Below are 13529 nucleotides of genomic sequence, written 5' to 3'. Positions count from 1 at the left end.
AGCAATACTTGTGGAAAAATGGACCTTATAGAGAGGTTTGGTAAGTAGGCTCATGTGTTTGAGAATATGTTATATTTGGCTGAAATAAAATGTTGTTGAGCCAATAGAATTAAATAAAGTTATCTCAGTGCGTGTGATATTTTGAGATGCCAGATGCTTAAAGGGGAAGGGATCCTATCGTTGTGCTATTCTGAAAATCGTCAGAGAGAAGGAAGCACTGAGGTCATTTGCGAAGAGCTTGTTCAGAGAACCAGAGTAAAATTTGTGCGTTGGGGGGTCTCGAGTTTTGAGAAATATTCGGAAGCTCAAACTACAGAGCATCTCAGATACAGTGTCTTCCTGTCACCTTTTTACTGGGATGACAGCCAGCATCAGTTCTTAGAGGTCCATGTGGACTGGCCATCCCTGCACTATTAAGAAAGCCCGATGCTGAGAGATGTCACCTCTGGCGACTTCCATGAGCAGTCACGAGCTGTAGAGAACGTGGTTGTGATTACACGAGCTCTGGCTTTGGAGTTGAGCCACCCTGATGCCCCCTAATTCTCCCTCTGGCTGAACTGTATGACCACGAGCAAGTCATTTTACCTGCTCGCACCCACGGTTCTAAAAATTTGTTCTAAAAATAAATACTGAAACATCTCTCTTCTTTCTGGAAAATACAAAAGACAAAAAGAGTTCTCATTCAATAATAGTGCGGAGAAAAACTCAATGTCCAACAAGAGGAAATGCTAAGTAGATTAAGGTACATCCATCTGATGGGATATTTTACATTACAATTCCATTTACAAAGAGTTTTAATATTCTTGGGGAATTTTAATCATTTTATTGTAATATTAAATGAAATGATCAAAATAAGAGATTGTATAGCCAGTGTGAATATAATTACACAAAAATGTTACACACAGATAAGATTCTGGAGGACTTCTGGTTAATGGGGCAGATTCAGCTGACACGTGAAAACTTGTCCCACTTCAACATAGAAATGCTGGAAGTTATATATTTTAAATATATAGCAAAGCTTGAAAGCAAGAAGGGGAAATCCCTAGGAGCCTTAAGCAAAGTGTTTATCTAGTGCTGGGGATGCACAGGGTCCTCAGAGAAATGCCTCAAGGGGCTCTAGCAAAGGCTGTTATGCTGGGAGTATAGTGACCAGGTGGAAGTGGAAGATGAGACTTCACGTTCTGGAGCCAGAAATAATCTTCCTGCACAAAGCCAGAGGCCACCAATCAGTGAAAAGAGAACTCAAGAATCCCCACCACCACCTACCAAGGACACTTAGTAAATCTTATTATTTGCCCAGTATCATTGTTGGATGGCGTCGACCATGAGAAATCGACATCCCAAGACTGCATCGTGCATGGAGATGGAGTTCACGGTCACACTCGCTATTGGGTATGAGACACAGAAACCAGAAATTAACATGGACTCATCCAAACTGATGACGGTCACTAGATCCCTACAGAGGCACATGTGAACCCACCCACAGGGATATACCCATGGTCTAAGGAACCTCTTGCACTCCCTTCAAAGTGAATTCAGAGTCAGACGTGACAAACCAGCACAAAGAAATGAACCACCATGAGAGGGAAACACACGTAAGTGACAGGATTTGTTTTCCAATAACTGTAGAAAATAGAACCATCTAAAAGATTTAAAATAACATATTAAAGTATTCGAAGCGATGAAGTCCCATATAGAATTTATAGTGAAATTTATGACAAAAGAATGAGCCTAGTTAAAAGGAAAAACAACTAATAGAAATTTTAGAAATTATACATGATTATCTATAGTTATTGAGTTTGTCATCCAATGCTCTGTAATAAGTGACCCCAAAAGTTAGTGGCTTGAAAAACATACGTGTTTATTATCTCCTAGTTTTATAGGTCAAGATAGTTTTATAGACCAGCAGGTGACTTAGCTGAGAGATTCCAGCTTGGGGCCTCTCACGTGGTTATATTATAGTCAAGACATGGGCTGGGGCTGCGTCTTGGAATAACCCCTCCTACGATGGCTCACTCAGAATGCTGGCAAATTGGTTCTGGTTGTGTCGGGGAGGACTCACTTCCTCCTCATGGTTTCCTCCATTAGCTGCTTGAGTGTCCCTTACAAAATGGCAACCCGCTTTCCTCGAGTGACCGTCCAAACAGGTAAGGCAGATGTAGCTCTGCCTTTTATGGTTTGGCCTCCCTTGGAAGTCATGTGCCATCACTTCCTCTTCTTCTTATTTGTCAGAAGTGAATCGTAAGTCTGGATCCCATTCAAGGTGAGGAGAATTAGGTTCCACCTTTTGAAGCAAGAAATGTTAAAGGAGTTGTAAACATTTTAGAACCACTGCTTTTACTGAAAAAGATATTTCTTTGTAATAACAGTGAAGTATGTTTGGGTGAAAGATTAAATGTGATTTTTTTTTTACTCTTTTCTGGTTTTTTTTTTTCTTCCAAAATTTCTGCAATAAAAATATCTTAACTCTTATAATGAAAGATGATAAAATATATATAAAGGAGAAAGCCATTAGGGACAGGATTATTAATATTTTGGGGTACTTACTCTGTGCCAGGTAATATTCTATGTGCTTTAATATATTAATTCATTTACCAGCACAAGAACTCTAATATTTTTATCATTATTTTTAAAGGAGAAAGTAAAGCACAATAGGTAGATATGTCTGGGATAGAGCCACAATTCTTTCCACTTCTGGAGTCCTGGGCATAAACCTTTTGTCAAGCTTCAAGGTTTATAAAGTATCTCACTGAGTTCATTGGAGTGTCTTTTAATGATGTCACTTAATTTGCTTTCTGCTTTTATAAGGCATCTTCCTATCTTCTCCTCTGTGTAATCATAAAGTGTTCAGGTGCACTATTGGGATTGTATTAATTACCATCAACCCAACATGAAGAAGTCTTAGAATTACCCAAAAGGCAATTGAGAATGCTCACTATGTTTGTAAGGACTCCCCGACTGGGTCCAATCTTTCCGAGATTAAACGTATTGAAATTCACAAAAGGATTTGTAATTATTTATTTCTCTAAACAGGCAGAATAATTAAAAAACAACAATGCTGAATTAGATAGGAATCTCTTTTTCCTCTTGTTATGTTGACTACAAAATGAAGCATCCTTGTTTCTCTTCTCTCCCAGGCTAATACCAGTGCCACTTGATTGGCATCTCATTCTCACCTGAGGAGTACACCGGAAAAGGAGACAAATTATTTATTCATTCAACATACACTTTCTAAGCTTCTACCATGTGCCTGGATTTTGCTAGGTACTGAATATATGGAGGAAAGAAAATAAATATGATACCTTCCTTCATGGAACTTATAGTCGAGCAAAATATTGATAAAGATTACTAATCAGATAGAATGAGAACAAACAGGCAACTTTCAGCTATACAGACAATCAGAATATATTAGATAGTCAAAGAATGCCATTTGACCTGTGATCAAACCTGAGTACACAAGGCTAAGTTTTGGGAGTAGAATTCTATCCTCTCTTTTTATGTTATTTTGTTTATGTTTTAATAAATCCTCTTTGTTCCCCTTTTTTATGATGATCAGGAACTATTTTATTGATATGTGAAAATCTTATATTTTTCTGTTAAGAAGAGAATTCACAATATTACATTGTGCAAAAAAAAAAAAAGGCCCGGCCAAGGGCCTTTTGGTTCCTTTTTAAATTTTTTAAATTTTTTTTTTGGAAGGGGATTTTTTTTTTCTTATTTTAAAGGTTTTTTTTCTTCTTGTTTTTTTGGTTTCAAAAAAAATTGTTTTAAACAAACCCTATATACTTGGCTTACTTTTTGGTAAAGTGTGTGGTTACATAGATGCCAGGGATCACACTTGTGGGTCTACCTTCCCGAATAAAAGGATTTGGGTTGGAGAACGTCTGTATGTTCTCAGGTTGATTCCCTTATGTCCACCTGTGATTCCAGAGCTGACGATACAGCAGAATCCACGGCAAATTGAACACTGCACTGAATTAGAATATGAAACAGAAGTTGGGCCACTGCAGAGGTGACTGCAAAAGGGAGAGAGAGGATGATGAGATCTGATAGAGGACAGTTCACGTTTTGACATATTGAAGGACCGTGTGTGAGTTTAGAGAGTGGTCATGATATAGAGAGAAGTTTAGATAGGGAGCTTAATAAATAAGTAATGGCCACGAGGGTTTAGACAGTTTCATATTTAAAGAGATATTTATGAACTATTGCAAGACTTGGAGCGGCTCTCTGCTTGTCTCTTCCCTTCTCATTACAGCCGAAGGGAAGAAACGAGGTCTACAGAAAAATGCAGACACGCGTAGAACCACACACGACCTGTTCATTAAAAGTGAATGTAAGACTTAGCACAAGTTAATACGAAAAAGTTCATTTTTACCTCCACCTCCAATCACTGCTTCAGGGAAGTATCCCGAACGGGAAGTAACACATCCTGTCACGGAGGCTTTTGATACAGACGCTGTGTTAGGCATTTCGATGAGAACTGCACATACCCAAAGCACCAAACCCATCTCTGTTTCAGGATTCCAAGTTGTTTATGAAAGAGAAGAAGCATAAATGCAGCATTCAGCCATTACCGTATTTGCTTGTTTTGTTTCACTCTGTTTATTTTTAAATTAAGGCTTGTTGACAGCCACGCTGAGGATTAGCACCATGCACGATTATTCCATCCTACTATTTCTGCATCCAGGCATTATCTGAGACCGCCCAGAGTGCAATGTACAAACATACATGAGAGTCTGGAAGTACAAATACAGACCTACATGTGTACGCACATTTATGTGTGTGAAATGAGGTTATGTAGCAAAATTCGAGAGTATAAACCCTAAAGTCAGAGAGAACCAATCTCGGTTTTCCTATCCATAAAATGCAAATAGTGGTTCCTTCCACATTGGACTGTCGTCAGGCTTAAATAAGATAGGGTATGTAAATACCCAAGAATGTACCTGGCACATAAGAAGCATTCGCTACATAATATCTGTTATTACAGTTGACTTTATATAGACACACACCAATACAAACAATTGTTAATGACTGTGAAAACAATAGTAAGACCTATATTTTAAGTTTATTTTATTACATCTGCATTCTCATTCTCAAACAAGCAGATTGCTCGTTAATATGTATATTGATTTCTCTCCCTACATTTCTTCGAACCCCTTTTATGGAATGAGAGTTATTTCTTGCATTGCCCTGACACATGATTCAGATTCCACATTGGGGAAGAGTCCAGAAGGAAGACAACTCTTTCTTAGATCTGACAACCTTTCTTTTTTCCCTTTAAAGAGGGGAGAATTTGCCTAACACGGTGAGCAAACATTCATCTCTGCCTCAGCCTATCACAGTGGATGCATCGTAATCCCTCTTCTAGGCATTTGAGACACTTGTATTTCATGATCAGTTATCTGCAGACAGGTGTCTTAGAAAAGTGCCTTGGCTTGAAATTGTCTGTTCCATCATCCTGTCCATGGAATAGTACACAAAAAGATTGTTGAAGGGGCACACACACTTTTCTTTAAGTAAATTAGGTTTTCTTTGAAAGGTGTTCTCAGTCTTCCCCCTGACAGGCGTGACTCCCAAAAGACACTGAGTCCTCAGAGATAAGTGAGTTCGTTCAATGATAAACGTGGGTCACCCTCTGAGCATCTGCTGGACCACCTGTGCATGAGATTTCCCTGAGTTCAAGCATGGCAGAATGAGAAGCTCCATCCCTCATCCCTGCCCCACCGTGTTGGTGCTCCAGGCCTGCTAAGGACTAGGTGGTACTCCGGATTCTCATGCATGTTTATAGATTGCACTCTGGGAAAATCAGAGTATTTTTTCTTCCGATGATAGCTATAAAGGCAAATGAATTTGTCTACAGAAACTAATAATGATAAAATATGACTGGAGCCCCTGGAAAGAATCTCAGGCCAAATCAGCTTCCATTGGTACTCAGCTATAAGCTTTCAATTTGTTTACAAAATCAGTTCAATGTACACAGTTATACGGAGAAGCTCACTTTCAACACTAGGGGGTCTTATTAGGGGAAAAGGTGATGTTATGGGTCCTAGGAATCCATTTTAGACAGGAATTGCAACATCTATGTGAGGATTGTATCAAAAATTGTACTTGCTGTCTACATGTGAATGAGTAGGAGATCGTGAGCTCAAGCAATGGCAGGAAGTATTTCTTGAACAAATAAGGAGTACAAAGAAGTTCTTAGAAGGAAGGCTTTGACCTAAGATGGAAGCATGTAGAATTAGGCCATGGTTAAATAAGTGAACGAAGAGACGTCACTCTTAGTTGAGAGAAAAGGCTAAGAAAGAGGTGATGTTTAGGAGTAGAATACTAATGTATATAAAGAGTAAGAGACAGGATCTATTGATGGCTTACTATGTGTCATGTCAAAGTCTACATATGTAACCCTACATCACTAGGGGCTGACGGTAGAAGTGATCGGTTCTTTGCTTCTGTGACTTAGGACTGGTCAGCTTGAATGTAAATCTGCCCCATTGAGCAGTGGGTTTATGTGTAGAGAAAAGACCAACGATAAAGGCAGTAAATTCTTACAAGTCTGGTTCTAAAACTTTAAAATCTAAGTTATCCTCAGCGATGGTCTTACAACGGATATTGTTGTTGTCTTCGACATCAGAGCCAGATTAATTTGTGGACTCTGAAAGGCATCACTGGTATAATGCAAGTCTACAACTTGAGGAATAAAAACAACCACATCTCTTTTAGTAATTTCATTTAATTACTCAAAGCCCTATAAATACGCATAAATAGAAATTTTAGTATATCCTTCATGCAGTCGTCCCTGACCTCATATCCTGCCTACTACACCCACATGAATTGTACCTGAGTCCCAGGAGCAGTATTCATTTCAAAGACGCACTTTTGCTTCAAAAGCCAGTTGGAAAAAGAAATGGTGAGCTGGGAAATCTGAAAACCACCTCAGGTCCCAGCTGCTGTTGTTTCTGGTGCTTCCACATGGTGTCACTGTTGAGAACTGGTCCCATGCAGCCTAAGTGGCTCTGCCCACTGCTGCAAGGAAGGAGTCCTTTGAACTGCTTAAGATCTCAGCTTTAACCAGTGTCATCCTAACCTTAGAATCCTATGGGTTAGCCCACTTTGGTTTCGCTTGTGTGCTCCGTGATCTCTGTGAAGTATGCTCACTGTGTTGGAATGGCAGGATCTGAGCTCTGTCTATCCCTAGTCACATTCAGCGAGTGCTGAATAGGTTTCTCCGAAAGATTTTTAGGATTTACGTTGATTCTGGGTCACCAGCCAGGGTGCCCTTCTCTCTCAGTATGTCCTCTTTGGGACCTGTCCAGAGATCTTAAATAAGAATATCTCAGTGAACCAGAGAGGGTCTAAACATAATGAATCACCAAAGGAAAGGGGTCAGAAAACTTTTCTTTGCATCAGACACCTTGTCTCCTATGTACATTTGCCACCTCTTCCGTAGTAACCCCCTCTGATGGTGAAGAATACTGGGAGGGGCAGCCCGCAAAATCCTGTCATATCCTTCCCTCCGCGCAAACGAGTGTCTGCCGACTTTCTTTGCATGGCAAAGTGGTGCCTCTCCAATAACTCTTCCTTGAGCAAAGAAAATCTACAAGTTTATTTCTGTGTCTTCAGAGGCAGAGCTGCAGCTAGTAGCTTCTCGGGCAGGAAAAAATAAAGGCATCAACACATTGTCATTCTACTACATGACTTTTCATCTTTTCCAAACCAGAAGTCAAGGTCCAGAATGTAACAAATAGGAATTAATCTTTGACACCTTTGAGTACTGAAGGCAGAGCTGCCCAGCCACAGGGAAGGGTGCTTGCTTGTCAAGTGTGTGTGACCTGAGTCAATGAGAGTCCAAGCAGGAAGAAATAGTTATGTTGTGATTTTCTTCCCCAAAGCCACCCAGGAGAAAGGACTTACTAACTTATTGCCGATGAGGCATAATTAACCTTACAGTAGATTGCGAAATGCTGAATCAGTTATTCAAATAATATTTATAGTAGCCTTTATTTCCATGCTGCTTTTAATCTAGACACTGAACAAAAAAGAAGATGAAGAAGAAGAAGAAGAGGAAAAGAGAAACTGGACCACCTTCTTAAACTGTATACAAGAATAGACTCAAAATGGATTAAAGACTTAAATGTATATCGCAGTGCCCACGTAAAGAGTCTGACAGCTGGAACTACATTGAAAACGGCAGGAGGAAGGGGAAGGGGAAGGGGAAGAGGAAGAAGAGGAAGAAGAGGAAGAAGAGGAAGAAGAGGAAGAAGACCCCATACGACATACAATATGTGAAATGCATGTGATGTCTCAACAGAGAATAGGAGAGAATGAGTTCGAGTCATCGAGGCAGGACTGCCTGACAATGGGACTGGTTATGCCGGTTCTCCTCCGAGGACGACTTTGTCCCATGGGCGACCCTTGGCAATGTCTGGAGACATTTTTGGTTGTCACATTGAGGGGATTGGGGAAGTTGCTCCTGGCGTCTCATGCGTAGAGCTCAAGAACGCTACTAAACATCCTCCAATGTACAGTACAGACCCCACAGTGGAGACTTAGTTGACCCCGAATGTCAAAGCTGCTGTGACTGAGATGTAGGCCAAGAGCTGGGAGGTGTATTCAAGTCACATGACAAGAGCAGACCATTTTAACCAAGAAATAACCAAAGGAAAATACCCTCCTACACGGCATAGTTTATTCACACTGATAATGCTGGGATTGAGCACAGATGTTGACATCAGGGAAAGTCTGGGGTTGTGTTTGGAGAGAGGCTGAGCCAAGGTGGGTAAAGGAAGTGTCAATTGCACGTGCCTCGAGGGGACAGGTGATAAAGGACAGGGGTGAAGCCGGTTGGGTGTCAGCTGGGGAGGGGGATGGTAAAACGAGAGGGCCACCAGTTCCCAAGCTCTGCAGTTCATGGCCATGAGAAGAAGCAGACAGGGCTGCTAAATATTCTAAGTTTTAAAGAAAAGCCTGCATCCTGAAATTTTATATCTTGACAAGTCCTTTATTTTAATCACTTCTTAACACTGCTAAGGAGAAAAAAAATCGTGCAGGTGAAATTTGGTCTGTAGAACTTACGTTTGAGATATGGGGGTCGAAGGTGCATGGAATTGATTAATTTCCACGTCTATAAAGAGAAGTGTTTGGACAATACGCTTCCCAAGTCCTTTCTCAAGTGCGGTGCTGCATTCTGTGACTGTACAGAGCAGATAACCTAGGTCGTCCTAGATTACGGGTTGTTGACATGCCGCATTTGTAAGTTAGGGAGGTCCTTTCCTTCCATCTCTGCATCTTTCACTCCATCTTTCTCTGTTCCTTCCAAACCCAACAGCCAAGTCCCAACGCACCTTCGCCAAGACTCGCTTAAACGAGGTGGAAGGGAGAGGCAAAAAGTCTCCTTAATTCTGGCTGATGTGTGACTTTGCCTAGCACTTTGAATATTATTAAGTGTTTGAATTTCTTCCTGTGTCTTTTTCACCGAGATGACTGTCTTTCTGTTTCGTTGACAGCCTCTGCAGGACCAAATTGACAGCTCTTTAAAGGCGGCTGACGAAAAGCAGCATTAATTAAGTCATTGCCGGACTGTAATTGTGTTAAGAAGTAAAAATCTAATATGAGAAAAGGTTAGTGAGTCCTCTCTTGTGTCAGATTTTCTACTCCCTATGAATATTAATGTGCTTAATGAAGACAATCTTTGCCTCATCAAACCGTTGTTCTGTATTCAGGTGCCAAATCCCCGTGCCATTGATTTGTTTTTAAAGAACAAATATGTCAGGAGAGAGTGACTGTCCTGTTTCTTATCAACATCACAGAGGATGCTTTTGTATTCCCGGGAAGAGTGTATAGATTTTGTGTGCGTGTACAAGCTCTTGCAATGGGGAGAGGGGCAGCGATCAGGTGCAGGCGAGGTAAATGAGTTACAGTAATTTAATATTAGTGTTGCGTTGGATTGCATTAGCTCCTTTTCTGTGTGTGTGAGCAATATTTATATATTAGCGGGGTTACGATCGGCCGTTTCAATGATAAAACAGGAATTCTCTCCAGAAAGAGAGAGACCTGCAGTTTTAGCATGGAAATGAGCTCCACGAAAGAATCTGATAGTCCTCGGCTGATGACCCTTCTCAGATAATGATGATGCGGCTGAAGGATGGATGCTTCTTAAATATGTCGGAGGTTCCGAGGGGTTCAGCCGCACAGAGGAATGTCATGTGCCTTTCTTCTCTCCTCCCCCCTGCCCTCCCCCACCCAGTCTCTCTTATTATTCACTCACACCTCCTTCAGTCAAAGGTGGAATCTCAACTCTCCTCTCTAGAATTCTTGGCCAACAAGGGGAGTAACTTTTTTTTGGTCTCACTTGGATTTCTCTGTTCTAGAAAGTCCATGGTATCTCGCTTCTGCAAATAAAGTCAACACTGTCAATCTTTTTTGCTGGTGTGAGCCAGTGAGTCAATAAATTGAGTTATGTATCTCACTAATTAGAACCTGTTAACAGAATTGGTTGGGCTAGGAGTAATAGGGAAACTCCAAAAGAGTGACTCAGTCATGAGAAGTGTTGTTTGCATGCACTACGCCAGGCTGATGTATTTTTTCCGCTATGGTTAAGGCTGCAGGCTGTCTCCATCTTTCCACTCATCGTCTCTAGTGTGGTTCTTGTCCTCATGGGCCAAGATGGCTGCGGGTGCTCCGGCCATCACGCTCGCTTTCAGAACGGTAATCGGGCCGCTTCACATCTCTCAAGAAAGAAGGGGTCCAAAATTTACGCTGAGGACAAATGTGCTAGGCCATTTGCCTATATTATTTCATTTAATTTTTATGTCACTATATAATGTGTCATTGTCTGTATTAGGTTTCTATCGCTATGTAAAAAGTAAACCTAAACTTGGTAGCTTAAGAACAATGCAAATTTATTATCTCACAGTTCCATGGGTCCTCTGCTCAGGGTGTCACCAGGCTGAAATGAAGTGTCATTGAAGGCTGCGATTCTCATCCAAGTCTCTGGGCCCTCTTCCAAGCTCACTCATTTGCATGGTTCATTTCCTTGTGGCTGTATGACTGGCATCTTTCTTTTCTTGCTAGCTATCAGTCAGAAACTGCTCTCACCTCCTAAAGGCCACCCACAGTTCCGTGCCAAGTGGCCCCCTGAGGCAGTTCACAACGTGGTGGTTTAGTTTCTCCCAGGCCAGCAGGAACCCATCTCTCTGAAGCATCATGCTCTTTTAAAGGTGCCTCTGTTTAGATCAGGCCCACCCAGAGTAATCTCCTTTTGATGAACTCTCAGGCGACTGATTAAAAATCCAATTACAGGAGTGATAGCTCATCGTAATCACAGGTTCTATCCATACTCGAGGAGAGGAGATTATCGATGGTGTGTAACACCAGGAGGTGAGAATCTTGGGGGCCAACTTAGCATCCTACTTACCGCACGGACCCTTTTTTACAAATATGGAAATTGAGGCTTAGGAAGACTAAGAAACTTGTCCAAGTTTTTAAGTGGCGTAGTCAAGGATCGTACCTATATCTTTATGACTCCAAATCTCACAGAGAGGGTTATATCACTCATTGTCAATATACCTAGAGTCCTTAACCATGCTCTTGATTTTGCACAATGTCCTTTAATCAAGGGTCTTTCAGATGTAAAACATTCATTAATTCATTCAAGAACCGTTTATTGCTGATCTCTATTTGCTAAGCACTGAATTGGAGAGACTCTGACACAATGGAAATGCGGTTAAGGGGTGCTGGGTCTCTCTGGAGCTAGAAGGCCAGGGTGTGAATAGTGACTCTGTCATATATTAGGTATATAACCCTCTGCAATTTACTTAACCTCGGTTTACTCATCTGTAAAACGGGAGTGATACCAGTGGGACTTAGTTCATAGAGTTGTTGAGATGTATAGCACTCAAGCAATATTTGTTGTTATTATGAAACATTTATGTCCACATTGTCTGTTTTTGATTTCAAACTTTGGAAGTAAGGGGTGGAGTCTGGAAGCCTTCTTGTTGTACTAGCGAGACTTCCATCAAATACCAAGACATATCAAAAATTAATTCTTCTTACGGAGGATGCTGGTAGCACATTTCTGCCATGAGGCAGATTTTCCCCATCTTGACACACACACTTGGGCGTTTGGAATAGAGAAAAAAAAAAAAATTGCACATTTTACTAGTTCTCTCCAAACACAGTGCAGACTGCTAAGCTGTTTCTTCAGAGGGGGAGAATCGAATTGGCTCCAGATTCCTTCTCGGCTGCCAGACCGTGGGAAGTGAGAGAGAATGTCAAAGCTGGCAGTTGACAAACAATGAGATTGTTCCAAAATGAGGAGGATTGGCCTAAGAAATATCCTTCACAAATGTTTTTCTCAGCTTTTAATGAAGAAGGAGAAAGGGAGGAAAAATTCCACAAATCCTACCAAGATATCTGGAACACTGGAGTCACAATTTGCAAATGTTTCAAGTCTAGGAAGGGACCGACTTTTACTGCCTCGGGGAGAAAAATGTTTGCATGGGCAAGTAATACATGTAATTAAAGTATTCTCCTAAATAGGGATGAACAGTAAGAACAGTACTAAGTCCCCTTGGCCCTGTCCCATTTTAGCCCTCCTTCGCCCTCAAGAAACCACTCAAGATTTTGAAATATGGCCTTCCCACCATTTCTGTTTTTCAATAAATTGCATTAGGTTACATTCCCTGAGATAATACATACATATAATCATTTTATTACTTTTACGCAAAACACACAGGAATTGCTTGGCGTTCCTTCTATTTTGATTTAAAAAAAAAAATAAAGTGTCATAAAGTCCACACCATTTTGCAACTTGCTTGTTTCTTTCAGCCATCTTTTGATGGTTCCCTCATGTCAATACATATTGATCTTGCTGATACCTTTTAAACTGCTAAATATCCTGTATTTCATTGATCTATTCCCATGTTGATAGAATAGATTGTTTATAATGTTTCGGTAACATAAACAGTGCCTCAAGGAACATCTGGTTGGAAAAACATGACAACTCTAGCTTGCCTGTCACTTTTCACTTTGGTCATATGGTGTCAGGGTATCATCTCTTAACGGTTTTCTGTTTTGTTTGTTTGTTTGTTTGTTTGCTTTTCTTTTCCAAATAAGCCAGTTGATAGAAGATTCATTTATTCCTTCAAATATTGTACACTAACAATATGGCAGGCATTGTTCAAGGCATTGGGGATGTCACATCAAGTAAGTTGGTCCCCTGCTGCCCTCAAGCAGCTCAAGTAATAAGTTCCATGAGAGATCCATGTACAAGGGACTGTGATGGCACATAGTAGGATATCGAACCCAGATGGTAGAGTTATAGAAAGTTCCATGGAGGTCTACGGCCATGCTACCCTGAACAAGCCCGATCCCATCTGATCTCGGAAGCTAAGCAGGGTCGGGCCTGGTTAGTACTTGGATAGGAGACCACCTAGGAAGACCAGGTGCTGTAGGTGTAAAAAATAAAAAATAAAGGATTATAAGCTGACAAGGTCCTTGCAATCTGTGAGGTCAGATTGCCTCGCCTAAAA

General features: G+C 40.9%; 1 non-coding gene across 1 annotated transcript; it reads left to right on the top strand.

Moving 5' to 3' along the window:
- The first annotated feature begins 13335 nt into the window (after window positions 1–13335).
- LOC111743643 lies at window positions 13336–13454 on the top strand. Its single transcript, XR_002781817.1, has one exon. It is a non-coding gene; the product is annotated as a 5S ribosomal RNA (ribosomal RNA).
- The last annotated feature ends 75 nt before the right edge of the window (window positions 13455–13529 follow it).

This window comes from Pteropus vampyrus, unplaced genomic scaffold (assembly GCF_000151845.1).
Source record: "Pteropus vampyrus isolate Shadow unplaced genomic scaffold, Pvam_2.0 Scaffold117, whole genome shotgun sequence".
NCBI lineage: Eukaryota > Metazoa > Chordata > Mammalia > Chiroptera > Pteropodidae > Pteropus > Pteropus vampyrus.
This window is presented reverse-complemented; position numbering and strand designations above follow the sequence as displayed.